This window comes from Rhineura floridana, chromosome 8 (genome assembly GCF_030035675.1).
Source record: "Rhineura floridana isolate rRhiFlo1 chromosome 8, rRhiFlo1.hap2, whole genome shotgun sequence".
In the NCBI taxonomy this organism is placed as follows: Eukaryota; Metazoa; Chordata; class Lepidosauria; order Squamata; family Rhineuridae; genus Rhineura; species Rhineura floridana.
The window spans coordinates 33,039,012-33,051,266 of record NC_084487.1 but is presented as its reverse complement, the minus strand read 5'-3'; the positions used below and the strand labels follow the sequence as shown (position 1 = coordinate 33,051,266).

General features: G+C 41.5%; 1 long non-coding RNA gene across 1 annotated transcript; it reads left to right on the top strand.

Moving 5' to 3' along the window:
* The first annotated feature begins 1,265 nt into the window (after positions 1-1,265).
* Positions 1,266-2,927, top strand: LOC133390361 (uncharacterized). Its single transcript, XR_009764379.1, has 3 exons — positions 1,266-1,537; positions 2,011-2,087; positions 2,672-2,927. It is a non-coding gene; the product is annotated as an uncharacterized LOC133390361 (long non-coding RNA).
* The last annotated feature ends 9,328 nt before the right edge of the window (positions 2,928-12,255 follow it).

Here is a 12,255-nt window from a genome sequence, read left to right as displayed (position 1 = left end):
CTTTCCTCTTACCTCGGTAAAAGGTTACAGATTCTGGCTTTTCCTTTTCAACTGTTCATGTTTTCTATTTAGCTTGTCATATGAAAACTATTAAAATATTACCAGAATGGTGAAAGGGGCAATGGCTGGAGGGACAAGAGAGGAAAAAGTCAGGTGCTTAAGAATGTTTGGCTGGGCTGATGCCCATGGCCTGCCTATTGAGGAACAAAAAACTAGGTAATAAACATCATACCTTTAGCTTGCATCCAGTACAGTTATATAGAAACAAAAGTGAGGAATAAGACCAAACTTCTTTCTTTCTTTGTAAGAACACACTCAAATATCATTGACTCCAATTTCTGCCAGCCAAAAATCTTCAGGATTTGCATATCTTACTGCAATGTCACAGAAGTGTGTAGTTGAGCAGCCTAAGCAACCTGAACCCTGCCCATAGCTTCTGTGTTCATTAGTGTCTACTGTTGCTCCTTGCATATTATTTATTTATTACATTTATACCCCACCTTTCTTTTCATGGTAGAAACGCAAGGCGGCTTACATATGGTTCCCAGGCGGTCTCCCATCCAGGCACTGACCAGACCTGACCCTGCTTAGGGAGCTAGCCTTATGTGCCTTCAGACCATAGCCATAGCATGCTAACAAAAGTAGCAGCAACCTTCTGGTTGAGCCTCTAACAGAAAGCAATCGTTTTATTATAATAAAGAACAGAGCATGAAATGGTGGAACAGTTTCATTCCTTCCTTCATCATCCATATTAAAGGGCTGTGTCAAAAAAGCCTGATTTGGCCTGAAAACATGGCTCTGCCATGAAGGAACCATCTTGACCTAGGGAGAGGAGAAGAAGCTGAGGAGCTGTCACCATCCAGCTGCCATAATGGCGCCTCCCTCCTTCCCCCAGCTGTCACCACAGGGGCATCTGCAGTAGAACCATCTTGACCCAAGGGGAGATGAGAAGAAGCAGTAATAGATTCTTCTTAAATAAGCTGTCTTTTCTATTTTATTGTAACTAAAAAAAATTACTTATTGTTGTAGTAATCTTATGTAAACAGATTTGTGAGGTCTGCCTGAAAAGCGGTATATAAATGCCTTAAATGAATAAATAAGGATTCTGGGAAACAATCTTGTGTGAGTCTGAAGGGAAAAATCTGAGCTGTAAGCTGGTCTGTGAGAAAGAAGCTATCTTTCCACAAGTTTCTTCAGTTAATTGGCAGTATGTGATCATTTCTTGCAGCTGTGTTCTTTCTGATAAGCCAAGGCTCTGACTGTTTCTGCTAATTGGATTCACATGCCTGAATTGAGGTTTTCACATGAGTTCTAGGCCTAGAAACTTCTGTCCAAGTTGCCCCTCTGATTGGTCAGGACCCAGAAGATTCTATTCATTTTGCCCCTTCATAGAACAGTAGAGTTGGAAGGGGCCTACAAGGCCATCAAGTCCAACCCCCTGCTCAATGCAGGAATCCGAATCAAAACATTCCTGACAGATTGCTGTCCAGCTGCCTCTTGAATGCCTCCAGTGTCGGAGAGCCCACTACCTCTCTAGGTAATTGGTTCTATTGTATTGCTCTAACAGTTAGGAAGTTTTTCCTTGATTGGTCCCGTATGCCTAGGTCCAGAATGTTTTGTCCTTTTCTCTTATTGATCTAAGGATCTGCCCTGCTGTTGTTATGCTGGTTCTATAAAAGTATTTTGAAATGCTTTATTCATGCCTCTTATTTTCCTGTCCTGGCTTGTTGTGTTTCTGAGAGGGTCAAATATTTTTGCTTTCCTGAAACTCCATTGGTATGCATAGGTGTTAGGAGTAGCTGGGGTTTGTTATTTTAGTCCTGTGGTTATTTCTTGGCAGTCTTTTTGATATTTGATGTTTTGAACTGAACCTTTTTGGGTGAGCCAGGTTAAAGGATTTTAATGCTGCTTTTCTGTATTTTTGTATTTTGTTGCACTTATTGGATATATTTTCTTATGCACTTTTAATATTATCAAGTTAATTCACATTTACTTTGTGTGTTCTTTCAGGAGCTCAGGTGTAGGTCCAGCACCTTGGCCCCTTTTGGCTGCAACGCTACTGAGGAATCTTTTTGGCTTAAAGCTTGGTATGTATGTATGAAAAGCATTTCAGCTAAACTAAATAAGGTTTGCACTATACCATCATATAGTTTGCTCTGTATATAGATGAAATTTAGGTAACAAAAGTCTGAAACAAAATGGAAGTATGTAGAAAATATATCACAAATAGGCTCTATTAGCTCTATTAGTAACGGGCTAGGGAGATGTGGAGCAGTGGATTTGCTACTACTTCTGAGGACCTGCTGGCTCTTGCCAACCAGGGCAGAAAGTGGGGTAGGATGTGTTTTCCTCCTCCCCTTGTGCTAGTTCCAGAGCTGGTGCAGCAGAGAGGCCAAGGATTTTGGGGATCCAAAGCCTCCAGAGACCCATCCTAAAATGGCCCATTTTGGAGCTTTGCAATATCTACTGCCAGCAGGGAAACCAACCAGGTGCAGCTGCAGCTTTCACCATGGTGCAGCTGCCGCCACCACCAGAACTCTGCACAGTGGAGGCTGGTGGGGAACTGAAGAAGTGCCATCCTAACCCCACCAGCACCAACCAATATGAAGGTAGATTGCAGCATAAGGCTAAGTACTTGTAACACTACCTTCCCTAACCTGCTGTTTTCCAGGTATTGATTGACTACAACTCCAAGCAGCCCAAGCAAGTATGGCCAATGGTCTAAACATCTGGAGGACACCTGGTTGGAAAAGGCTGATGCCACTGAAAAGAATACATGATCTTCACCTGTTTAAATATCGTTCTGTTACCTCCCCTGTATTGAATTTGAGATTGTAAGCTCCTCAGGGTAGGGATCTGATCTCTTAAATTTTGTAAAGCACCATGTATACTGATGGTGCTGTATAAATAAATGATATATTATCAGAGATAGCTGTGATTTTAAATTATGTGAAAATGATCCTCTCAAAAGGAAATTTAACAGGAAATCAAGTGCACCCCTATTCTGCACCAACTTACCAGGTTGTGTTTATGAAGATCATATCTAATGTAGAGTTTTCTCTTCAGTCAATGTTAAGCAAATATGGAAAACTAAACAATGGCCCACAGACTGGAAGCGTTCCATATACATCCCAATTCCAAAGAAAGGGGATCCCAGGGAATGCAATAATCAAACTATTGCCTTAATATCCCATGCAATTAAAGTAATGCTCAAGATTCTACAACAAAGCCTCTTACCAAATATGGAGCAATAAGTGCCAGACATCCTAGCTGGATTTAGAAAGGGAAGAGGCACCAGGGATCATATCACCAACATACGTTGGATAATGGAACGGACAAAGGAATTTCAGAAGGAAATCACCCTGTGCTTTATAGATTATAGCAAAGCCTTTGAGTGAGTAGATCATGAAGAAACTATGGAATGCTTAAAAAAAAATGGGGGTGCCACAGCATCTGATTGTCCTGATGTGCAACCTATACTCTGGACAAGAGGCTACTGTAAAGACATAATATGGAGAAACCGATTGGTTCCCAATCGGAAATGGTGTGAGATGGGTATATTTTATCACCCTATTTGTTTAATCTATATGCAGAACATATCATACGGAAAACGGGATTGGACCAAGATGAAGGAAATGTGAAAATTGGAGGGAGAAATATCAATAATTTAAGTTATGCAGATGATACCATACTACTAGCAGAAACCAGTAATAATTTGAAATGAATGCTGATGAAAGTTAAAGAGGAAAGCACAAAAGCAGGACTATAGCTGAACGTCAAGAAGACTAAAGTAATGACAACAGAAGAGTTGTGTAACTTTAAAGTTGACAATGAGGACATTGAACTTGTCAGGAATTACCAATACCTTGGCACAGTCGTTAACCAAAATGGAGACAATAGTCAAGAAATCAGAAGAAGGCTAGGACTGGGGAGAGCAGCTATGAGAAAACTAGAAAGGGTCCTCAAATGCAAAGATGTATCACTGAATACTAAAGTCAGGATCATTCACACCATGGTATTCCCTATCTCTATATATGGATGTGAAAGTTGGACAGTGAAAAAAGCAGGTAAGAGGAAAATCGACTCATTTGAAATGTGATGTTGGAGGAGAGCTTTGCACATACCATGGACTGTGAAAAAGACAAATAATCGGGTGTTAGAACCAGAACTATCATTAGAAGCTAAAATGATGAAACTGATGTTATCATACTTTGGACACATCATGAGAAGACATGATTCACTAGAAAAGACAATAATGCTGGGAAAAACAGAAGGGAGCAGAAAAAGAGGAAGACCAAATGTGAGATGGATTGATTCCATAAAGGAAGCCACAGATCTGAACTTACAAGATCTGAACAGGGTGGTTCATGACAGATGCTATTGGAGGTCAGTGGTTCATAGGGTCGCCATAAGTCATAATCAACCTGAAGGCACATAACAACAACAACAACAACAACAACAGTGCCTTCCTCAGTTGTGCTGAACTCAACCCTTCCATCTCCTCCTTTTTGCTCCTTCCTGTGCATGCATGTTGACTGTGTGTGTCAATTTAGTTATTAGGTTTATTTAGCTAATTCCCTCACACATAATGTTCCTGAGCTATCCCCATTGATGTAAATAGTTATGCATTTACTGAGCTATCCCCATTGATATGCCCCGCATTGATGTATATATTTTGATTCTTTGTGGGCACGCTCAAATATCCACACGTTTACAGCCTGTATGTATGTAAGTTACTGGGTAAATCTTCCAGGATGCACTATTGCAAATATCTAAAGATCCTAATTCACAAAGCTCCTAGAATGTGTGAATGTGGAACACGTATGGGTATTTACTTGCTTCCTGTTCTTTTCTCTCTTGCCACACAAGCAATTTTAATGGGAAAAGGTTGTGTTTATAAAGCAAAACATTTTACCATCATTTGCCGCAAAAATATATAAAAGCAGTTTTTGAGAAATTACAATAGACTGAAGCTAATTTCAATATATCACTCTACAAAAATAACTAAGGATGTAATGCTGATCTGGGATTGATTCTTACAATGATAATAGCAAGATGAAAGGTGAGTTGTATGAATATGGACTGGCATTTGAGTATATGGTAAAATGGTCATGTGATTGTTCCACTGCACACCAAAGGCCTGAGCTTTTAGGCTTACCACCTAGTGGTTCCCAACCTGTGGCCCATGAAGTAATCCAGAGGGGGCCACAAACAGTAAAGAAATGAATTATTTATTGAGTTTTTAAAAAAATAATAATAAATAATTCAACTCCCTGGATGCTGTCTGCTCCACTGCCACTGCAGACGACACCCCCTTGCTCCAAACAAGAGGGGAGGAGTTTTGCTGAAGTGCCACAGCATCTTTCAAGTGCTCCGAGGACTGGCATCTGCCTATAACACATGTAGCAGACACTGAAGGATGCTCAGATGGGAGCTACCAGGAAGAAGAGGGGGTTACTATCACCAACTCCTGTCTCCTTGCACTGCTGCTGCTGCTGATGTCCTTACTCTGAATGAGAGGAGAAGGCTTTTCATGAAGCAAAAAGAAGCAACGCTGTAAGCAAATACAGTTTTCCCCCTTCCTTCCTTCCTTCCTTCCTGGCAGCTAGCCTCCCTGCCTTTCTTGGTTCCTCTTTCACTCCCACCGCCTTTTAAAAATTATTCTTATTTGAGAGGCTGCCCAGATGGAGCCAAGGAGCAGTGAGGAAGCTCAGGACTTGCTCGCCCCCCCCCCATATCTGAGGCTAAGTGTGTATGTACCAGTGTCCCACCTTTCTTCCACCTACGCTCCACCCTCCCAATTTCTCTCTCCAAGATGCTGAGGCAGTTGAGGGCTTCCCCCCTCCCATGTGCCCAGATGTATGCATGGCTGCAGATGCTTGCAAGAGGGGCAGGTGTGTTTGTGTTCCGGCACTGATCTGTCTTTTGCTGCACTATCATTCCCCAAGTGCGCGCTAGCCAAGTCATCAGTTCTGATGATAATCACAAGGCCTAAAAACACTAACCCCCCTCCTTAATCTATCCATCCTTTTGTCTTCACAATCCAGCATCCCTACCACTACCACATTGCTGCTTTTTGATTATCATTATTTTTAAAAACGTCAGCAGGTTGGCTGAGGCTGGAGTCCACATGCTGTGGCTGAAATGTATTTTATTTAATTATTATTGCAGTTATATCTCACCTTTCCTCCAAGTTGCTCAAGGTGGTGCACATGGTTTCTCCCTCTCTTTCCATTTTATCCTTCCACTGACCCTGTGAGATAGGTCAGGCTGAGAGACTGTGTCTAGTCCAAGGTCATCCAGTGGGTTTCATGGCTGGGTGAACCTGGATCTTAGACCAACACTGTAACCCACTGGTGTTGGGAGACAGGACTGTACACCTTCAGATGGGGGGGATACCAATTTAATTGGACCTTTGCATTAACAAAAAGCAATCCCTCCCTGTCTGCAGGGAGTTTTTTATGGAAAGGGATATTTGGAGATGTGATTTTGCCACACATCATATTTTCAATTAACAGAGACTAAAATTACAATTAGCGTGGGGTGGGTGTCACAACAAATTTTGAGCTTACAAAGGGGTCTCATACTCAAAGGTCGGGAACCACTGACCCTAGTATCTTTGGGCACTTCCCAGGGCCCCACAGTCCACCGCTAATGTTTGCCCTGGGCTCCTCTTAATTTTTTCCTCTAGCCTAACACTGAGCAAATACAGACAGCTAGATCTAATCATCCTTTTCACATTTTTACAATAGTTTATTTTCCTTTTCAAGAAATGCAGTAAAATATCCAGTAATATTTATGGCAACCTAAGATTTTTTGTTCTCTGGCCAGGGACAGATAGTATGCATCTCATGAACACATTGTATTTGACTTTAATAGATCCACAACAGTTTGAAATTAGGGACGTGATTCCAGCTTATGATTCTTTTTGTACTATTACATTTGGTAAATTTCTCTGTTTTTGGACAGTTAATGTACTTTCTGGCATTTAGGTTTTATAAACAGAATGCTGGTTGATGTTTGAAACTGCCAATATTTTAAAAGATGTGCTCTGTTCTCTCAGAGCATATGCAACACACACAGCTCAGAAAGAGGATTCATGCTTAAGGCTTCCCCTACAGTGGATTCTCCACAACATGTGGCAGTCAGCTTCCAGGTTGGGAAGAAAGCTGGGCAGTTGCTGCGATAATCTCATGGCATTGCAAGGATGGGGGCAGGTGGTTGGTGTTCCATCACTCCCTTCATTTACCTGGAGGGGCGGCCTATTTATATATAAGTTCAGATAAGTAATCAAGATTGCTACCAGCTGTGCTCAGTAAACTATTTTATTAAGCTAACACAGATTATGATTCTACAGAGCAGATAATACATTACCGCACAATTATTGGGGGAGGCTGTGACGATCCCTCCTTTGGCTCCACCTGTCAGGTTCCCACCTGCTTGTGGCTACCGCCTTTCTCTAGGCACCACCTCAGGACACCACCAGTCAGGATCGTCATTTTTATTTTTTCTCACTCCGCTCTAGCACAGATCTCTCAAGATCCCACTGCTAGGCAGCACCACCAGCCACTCCCTGTAAACAATACTGCTAGAGACTTCGCCTAGTCTCCCTATGGCTTGTTACTTTGTGTCTGGGTGCCCTTGCTGTCCACAACCCCCCTGTATCTTTGTCTATAAAGCATACAATCCTGGGCTGCTCTGGATACTTGACGATGTTACATTTCTTCCTTCACCACTGCCACCATTAGATACAGTTTCACTTCAGCCTTGGTAATTACCCTGCCCTCCCTTCTAGTCTGTATATCACCAGCCAAGGATCAGGCTTTTGGTAACCCAATAAAAGTATTTATTTGATAACACCAGGAAATAACAAGATTACTTTAGGAATGTTTAACAAGCATATGGTTTCATATAGTGTCACTCTTTATGTTTCTGGTCATATATATACTGTCTAAATATCAGCCAAATATAATCCAACCCTCCCTCAGAACTCTGCCAACCAACCCATCCAAATAACTCTCCACTAACGACTCTCCAACAACTCTCACCAGCCGACCCCCTCTCAACTGTCATCCTCCCATTTATACCTTCAGCCATTCAAACACTTAGCCAATCATCATCCAGCATTCTCCAGCTTTCCAACCCATGCTCTCCCCCCTCTCATTCAATTCACTTACCATATATCCCTTAATAAACCCACACTTACCATATTTACAGGTTTTAACATATAAGGACATCACAGAGGCCACCTTCCCTTATAGTACTATAAGGAAAGGAGTCTCCTGTGGGGCAGGTTGACAGCCTTCCCTAAGCCTACAGGCACTTCTATTGAAATTCAGTTGTTGATGTCTGCTGTTGATGTGCCTCTTTGTCTCTCTGTTTCCCTTTATAATAGGCAGAGAAATGACTGTAATAAGTCATTTCCAGTATTGTAAGTGGCCAGTAGGTGACACTGCCACAACAAGGGACATACTCACTGAATGTTTATTCTGCTCCCACAGTCGCCCATGATCTCATCCTTTGTAGTCATAACATCACCAATAAGACACCTTCTGTCTGTTAGCTCATCCCTTGTCTACTTCAAAGGAAACTCATGCTTTCTGGATGAGTCATCTCTTGCCTAGGCAGTGAACTATGCCTGCATCTTACAGTCTGTTCTAGCTAGGCTGCCTTTCATTCTTATATAGCCCCAAGCCTCCATTCTCTGCTATGGCATACAGGTATATCAAGAAGCAGTTTCAGACCCCAAAACAGGCCCCAGAGGAGAGGATTAAAGGAGTAATTGCAGGTTTCCACATAACTAAAGATCCCTTGATGAAACAGTTGGTAGCAGCTGCACACTTTTGTGTCCCCCCCCCGGGGGGAACCTTTTAAAGATTGCAGACATAGAGAGCTCAGATAGTTAGCATGTTCCTGCAGTTATTTCAACATTAGGTTTCTGTTACTATGTGTTACGTTCACTTCTTATAACCTTGGTGCTTTTATGTTTATTGTGAAAGGTAAAAATGGGTTTTTGCACATTTTTATCATGAAGTCAATACTGCAATTTTTTGTTAACTTAAAAATGAGCTGGAAAGCACAGTACAGTAAATTACTAATACAATTACTAATGCAGATTGAAAATCTAGTGCATGCACTAGATTATTACAGTGATTTTTAAAAAGTATCCGTATCCTCCATGAATTTGTCTAATCCTCTTTTCAAGCCATTCAAGTTGGTGGTCATCACTGTCTCTTGTGGGAGTGAATTCCATAGTTTAACGATGAGCTGTGTGTGTAGAAGTACTTTCTTTTGTCTATCCTGAATCTTCCAACGTTTAGCTTCATTGGATGTCCACATGTTCTAGTGTTATGAGAGAGGGAGAAAAAGACTTGGTAGCAGTTCCAATCCTGAAGTCAAGGGTCAGTAAGTAAACCCACTATTCATAATCCTGTTTTGTATCATGAACAAGCTATAAAGAAAAGCATGCCTAACTATAGATCACATGAAAAGCTCAATTTCCCTTGAGTTTAGGTCACCCCCCCAAAAAATCTCTTTGATACTGCAATACCTGAACATTTTGTTCCCTTTGAAGCAGTACAAGATTAAAGTTGAAACAAATGGGAACTGGCCATTTTGCTGATCATAAAGAACCACCTGAAGTAAATAGGGAGGAGTAACATTCATTTACCAATGTGTCTGTACATATAGACAAAGCCTTGAATAGAGTATGAAAGGGGCAAAAACATGATGATTCATTAGCTAGATATGACAGGACAGGGGAAGAAATTGCCTCTGCTCCCACTGAATTGCTTGTACGTGAGCATCTTATTATTTTTCGGTCCCACCTTTCTTTCATCACAGAATTCAAACCACCATACATGGGGATTCCCAGGGGTCTTCCATCACTGATAATGCCCTGGGACCACTTGAAAGCTTGAAGGTACAGCCATGCAGCTCCTGATTCAGAAAGTCATTGTTTCTCCATTGCACATGATGGATGTAGTGTTTGCATTACAGTTGAAATCTGGAGCATGCATGACTGAATATCTTGATTTCATGGATCAAGACCCATTCTTTATTATGAGGAAGTAAACAGATAGCGGAATTTAAAGTCGTGGTCTTTAATTCCTCATTTTATCTCTATAGCTTTTCAGCTCCTCAATTCAAAGAATGGGCTTAGCACCATGAAACAAAACCTAAAATCATCTGATCTCTTACTGCATAGGATCATCTGATCTCTTACTGATACTTCCTTACTGCATAGGAAAAACTGAAATATTTGCATTTGGTTAGACTTCCTGATCCCACCTGTTTCACATGATGTGTACATAGGTTTGGAGAAGATACACATGTGGTTTCCACACATACAGTAGAATTAGTTCCAGACTGAAGATTTCACACAATTTCATAATTACAGTTAGTTAAAGGAAACAATTTCTCCACAGCTTGTTTCAACATCTTTTTTTTTTTGCTTGCTTGATCGCTTATGAAATCCTTTGTAATAGCTTGCAGATAGAAACTGAAAAGAAGAACTTGAGCACCTGCAAGCAGTGTTTTTAGCAATGAGAGTGTTTTGTCATTTATCTTGAAGGAAGCCATATTGATATAGAGAAGAGGGGAAAGAATGAAGGTGAAGTTTGACAAAGGATTGTTAGGCAAGGGCTAACATTATGGAATGCTTCTCTACAAGAACATTCCTACAAATAGCAAGCTAGCATTTTAAGGAAGAAGGCTAGACTAGATCCTTTTCACTGACCTAGTTCCCAGTTTGAAATTATTTCTTTTGTAGGAAGAAGCAGTTGGTTATTTGAGTCATCATCTGTGGCCTGAAATATTTTATTAATTTTTGTTTATTTATACATTTATATTTCACCTTTCCTCCAAGGAGCTCAAGGTGGTGTACATGGATCTTCCTCTCCACATTTGATTCTCACAACAACCCTGTGAGGTAAGTTAGGCTGAGAGGCAGTGACAGGGTCACCCAAGGTAACCCGGCAAGATTCATGGCTGTTAAGCCTTGTCTCCCAGGTCCTAGTTAAACACGCTAACCACTACATCACACTGGCTTTCTAAGAACTAGGCCTTATAGGAATGCATAAAGGTGCACAGTTAAAATTATGCAAATTCAGCATTGAGTAATAATTTTTTTAAGTCTAAGGCTGAAGTCCCGGGGGGGGGCAGAGATGTCTCTTCACCAAGTTGTTTTGACAAATGTTCTTTTAGGATTCAGAAACACTCTAACTGGGTGAAAGTAAAAGAGTTTATTCAATAATAGGGGGACAACTCTGCAGACATAAATTACAATGCTTATATCCAGTTTTTAGCCAACCCATCCAGGAAAAACCCTTAGAGAAGTTGACAATGGATGGACCCTGTTTGGTACCTGGTGCTGGCCAAAATGCCACACCATCTCAACCTGATATCCATGGTGTCCCCTCAGCAAAGGCTGGCCTCAATTGAGGTTCTTCTCCCACTATGTTGTGATCTTTATATATACTCTTAAGCTATGTGGACAATAGTTGATTGGTGCATTAATCACACCTACTTATACATTTTTGGCCTCAGCAATGTATGTGTAGCCATGCCAAGTTAAATTGCTCAGCAGCCAGTCAAAGGAGATAACCACATCCTTTCCCACTAATAGGAAATTCACTTAATTGCCATGCAAGCAGCCAAAGGCGATAACTATGAAGTCATTCATACATCATTTGTTCTTATATATAATTTTACTTTTTAAAGGATACAGCCTAAAAGGAGGGCCATATTTGCAATGGCACTGCTGTACTTGTAAAGGCATAACAGACATAATAGTAAGCAGATACAGGCTCTTACATAAGCTTTAGATAGGGCATTAAATGGGTGAATGCTGGACTCCACCTATCTCCTTGAAATACTATGGTTTTGCACATTTTTCCAGTACAACAGCTCTGCCAGCATTGGCCTGTGGAGCGATGCCAGTATTACTCTGCTGGTGTGGAGCTTTCCATTCCTCCATCAAACATATGTGGGGGACAGGAGTGCTGCTGGCAAGATCCCTACTGGCAGCAGCCTCTAGAAAGCCCTGAAAGAGGGCATTCTAGGGGCAGGGAGGCCGAGCTGGCCTGGCATCCACTGGATCCCATGCCAGTCCCATTGCTGTCACTTGAAGGCTCTGGACCTAATTATTCACCTGTCGTCTCTGTCTTCCACCTCAACTGGCATGGGAAGCAGGGCTGTGGATGCAATGGTGGGCTCACCACTCAATTAAGCCCCACTGCTGCCTGACCAGGGTTT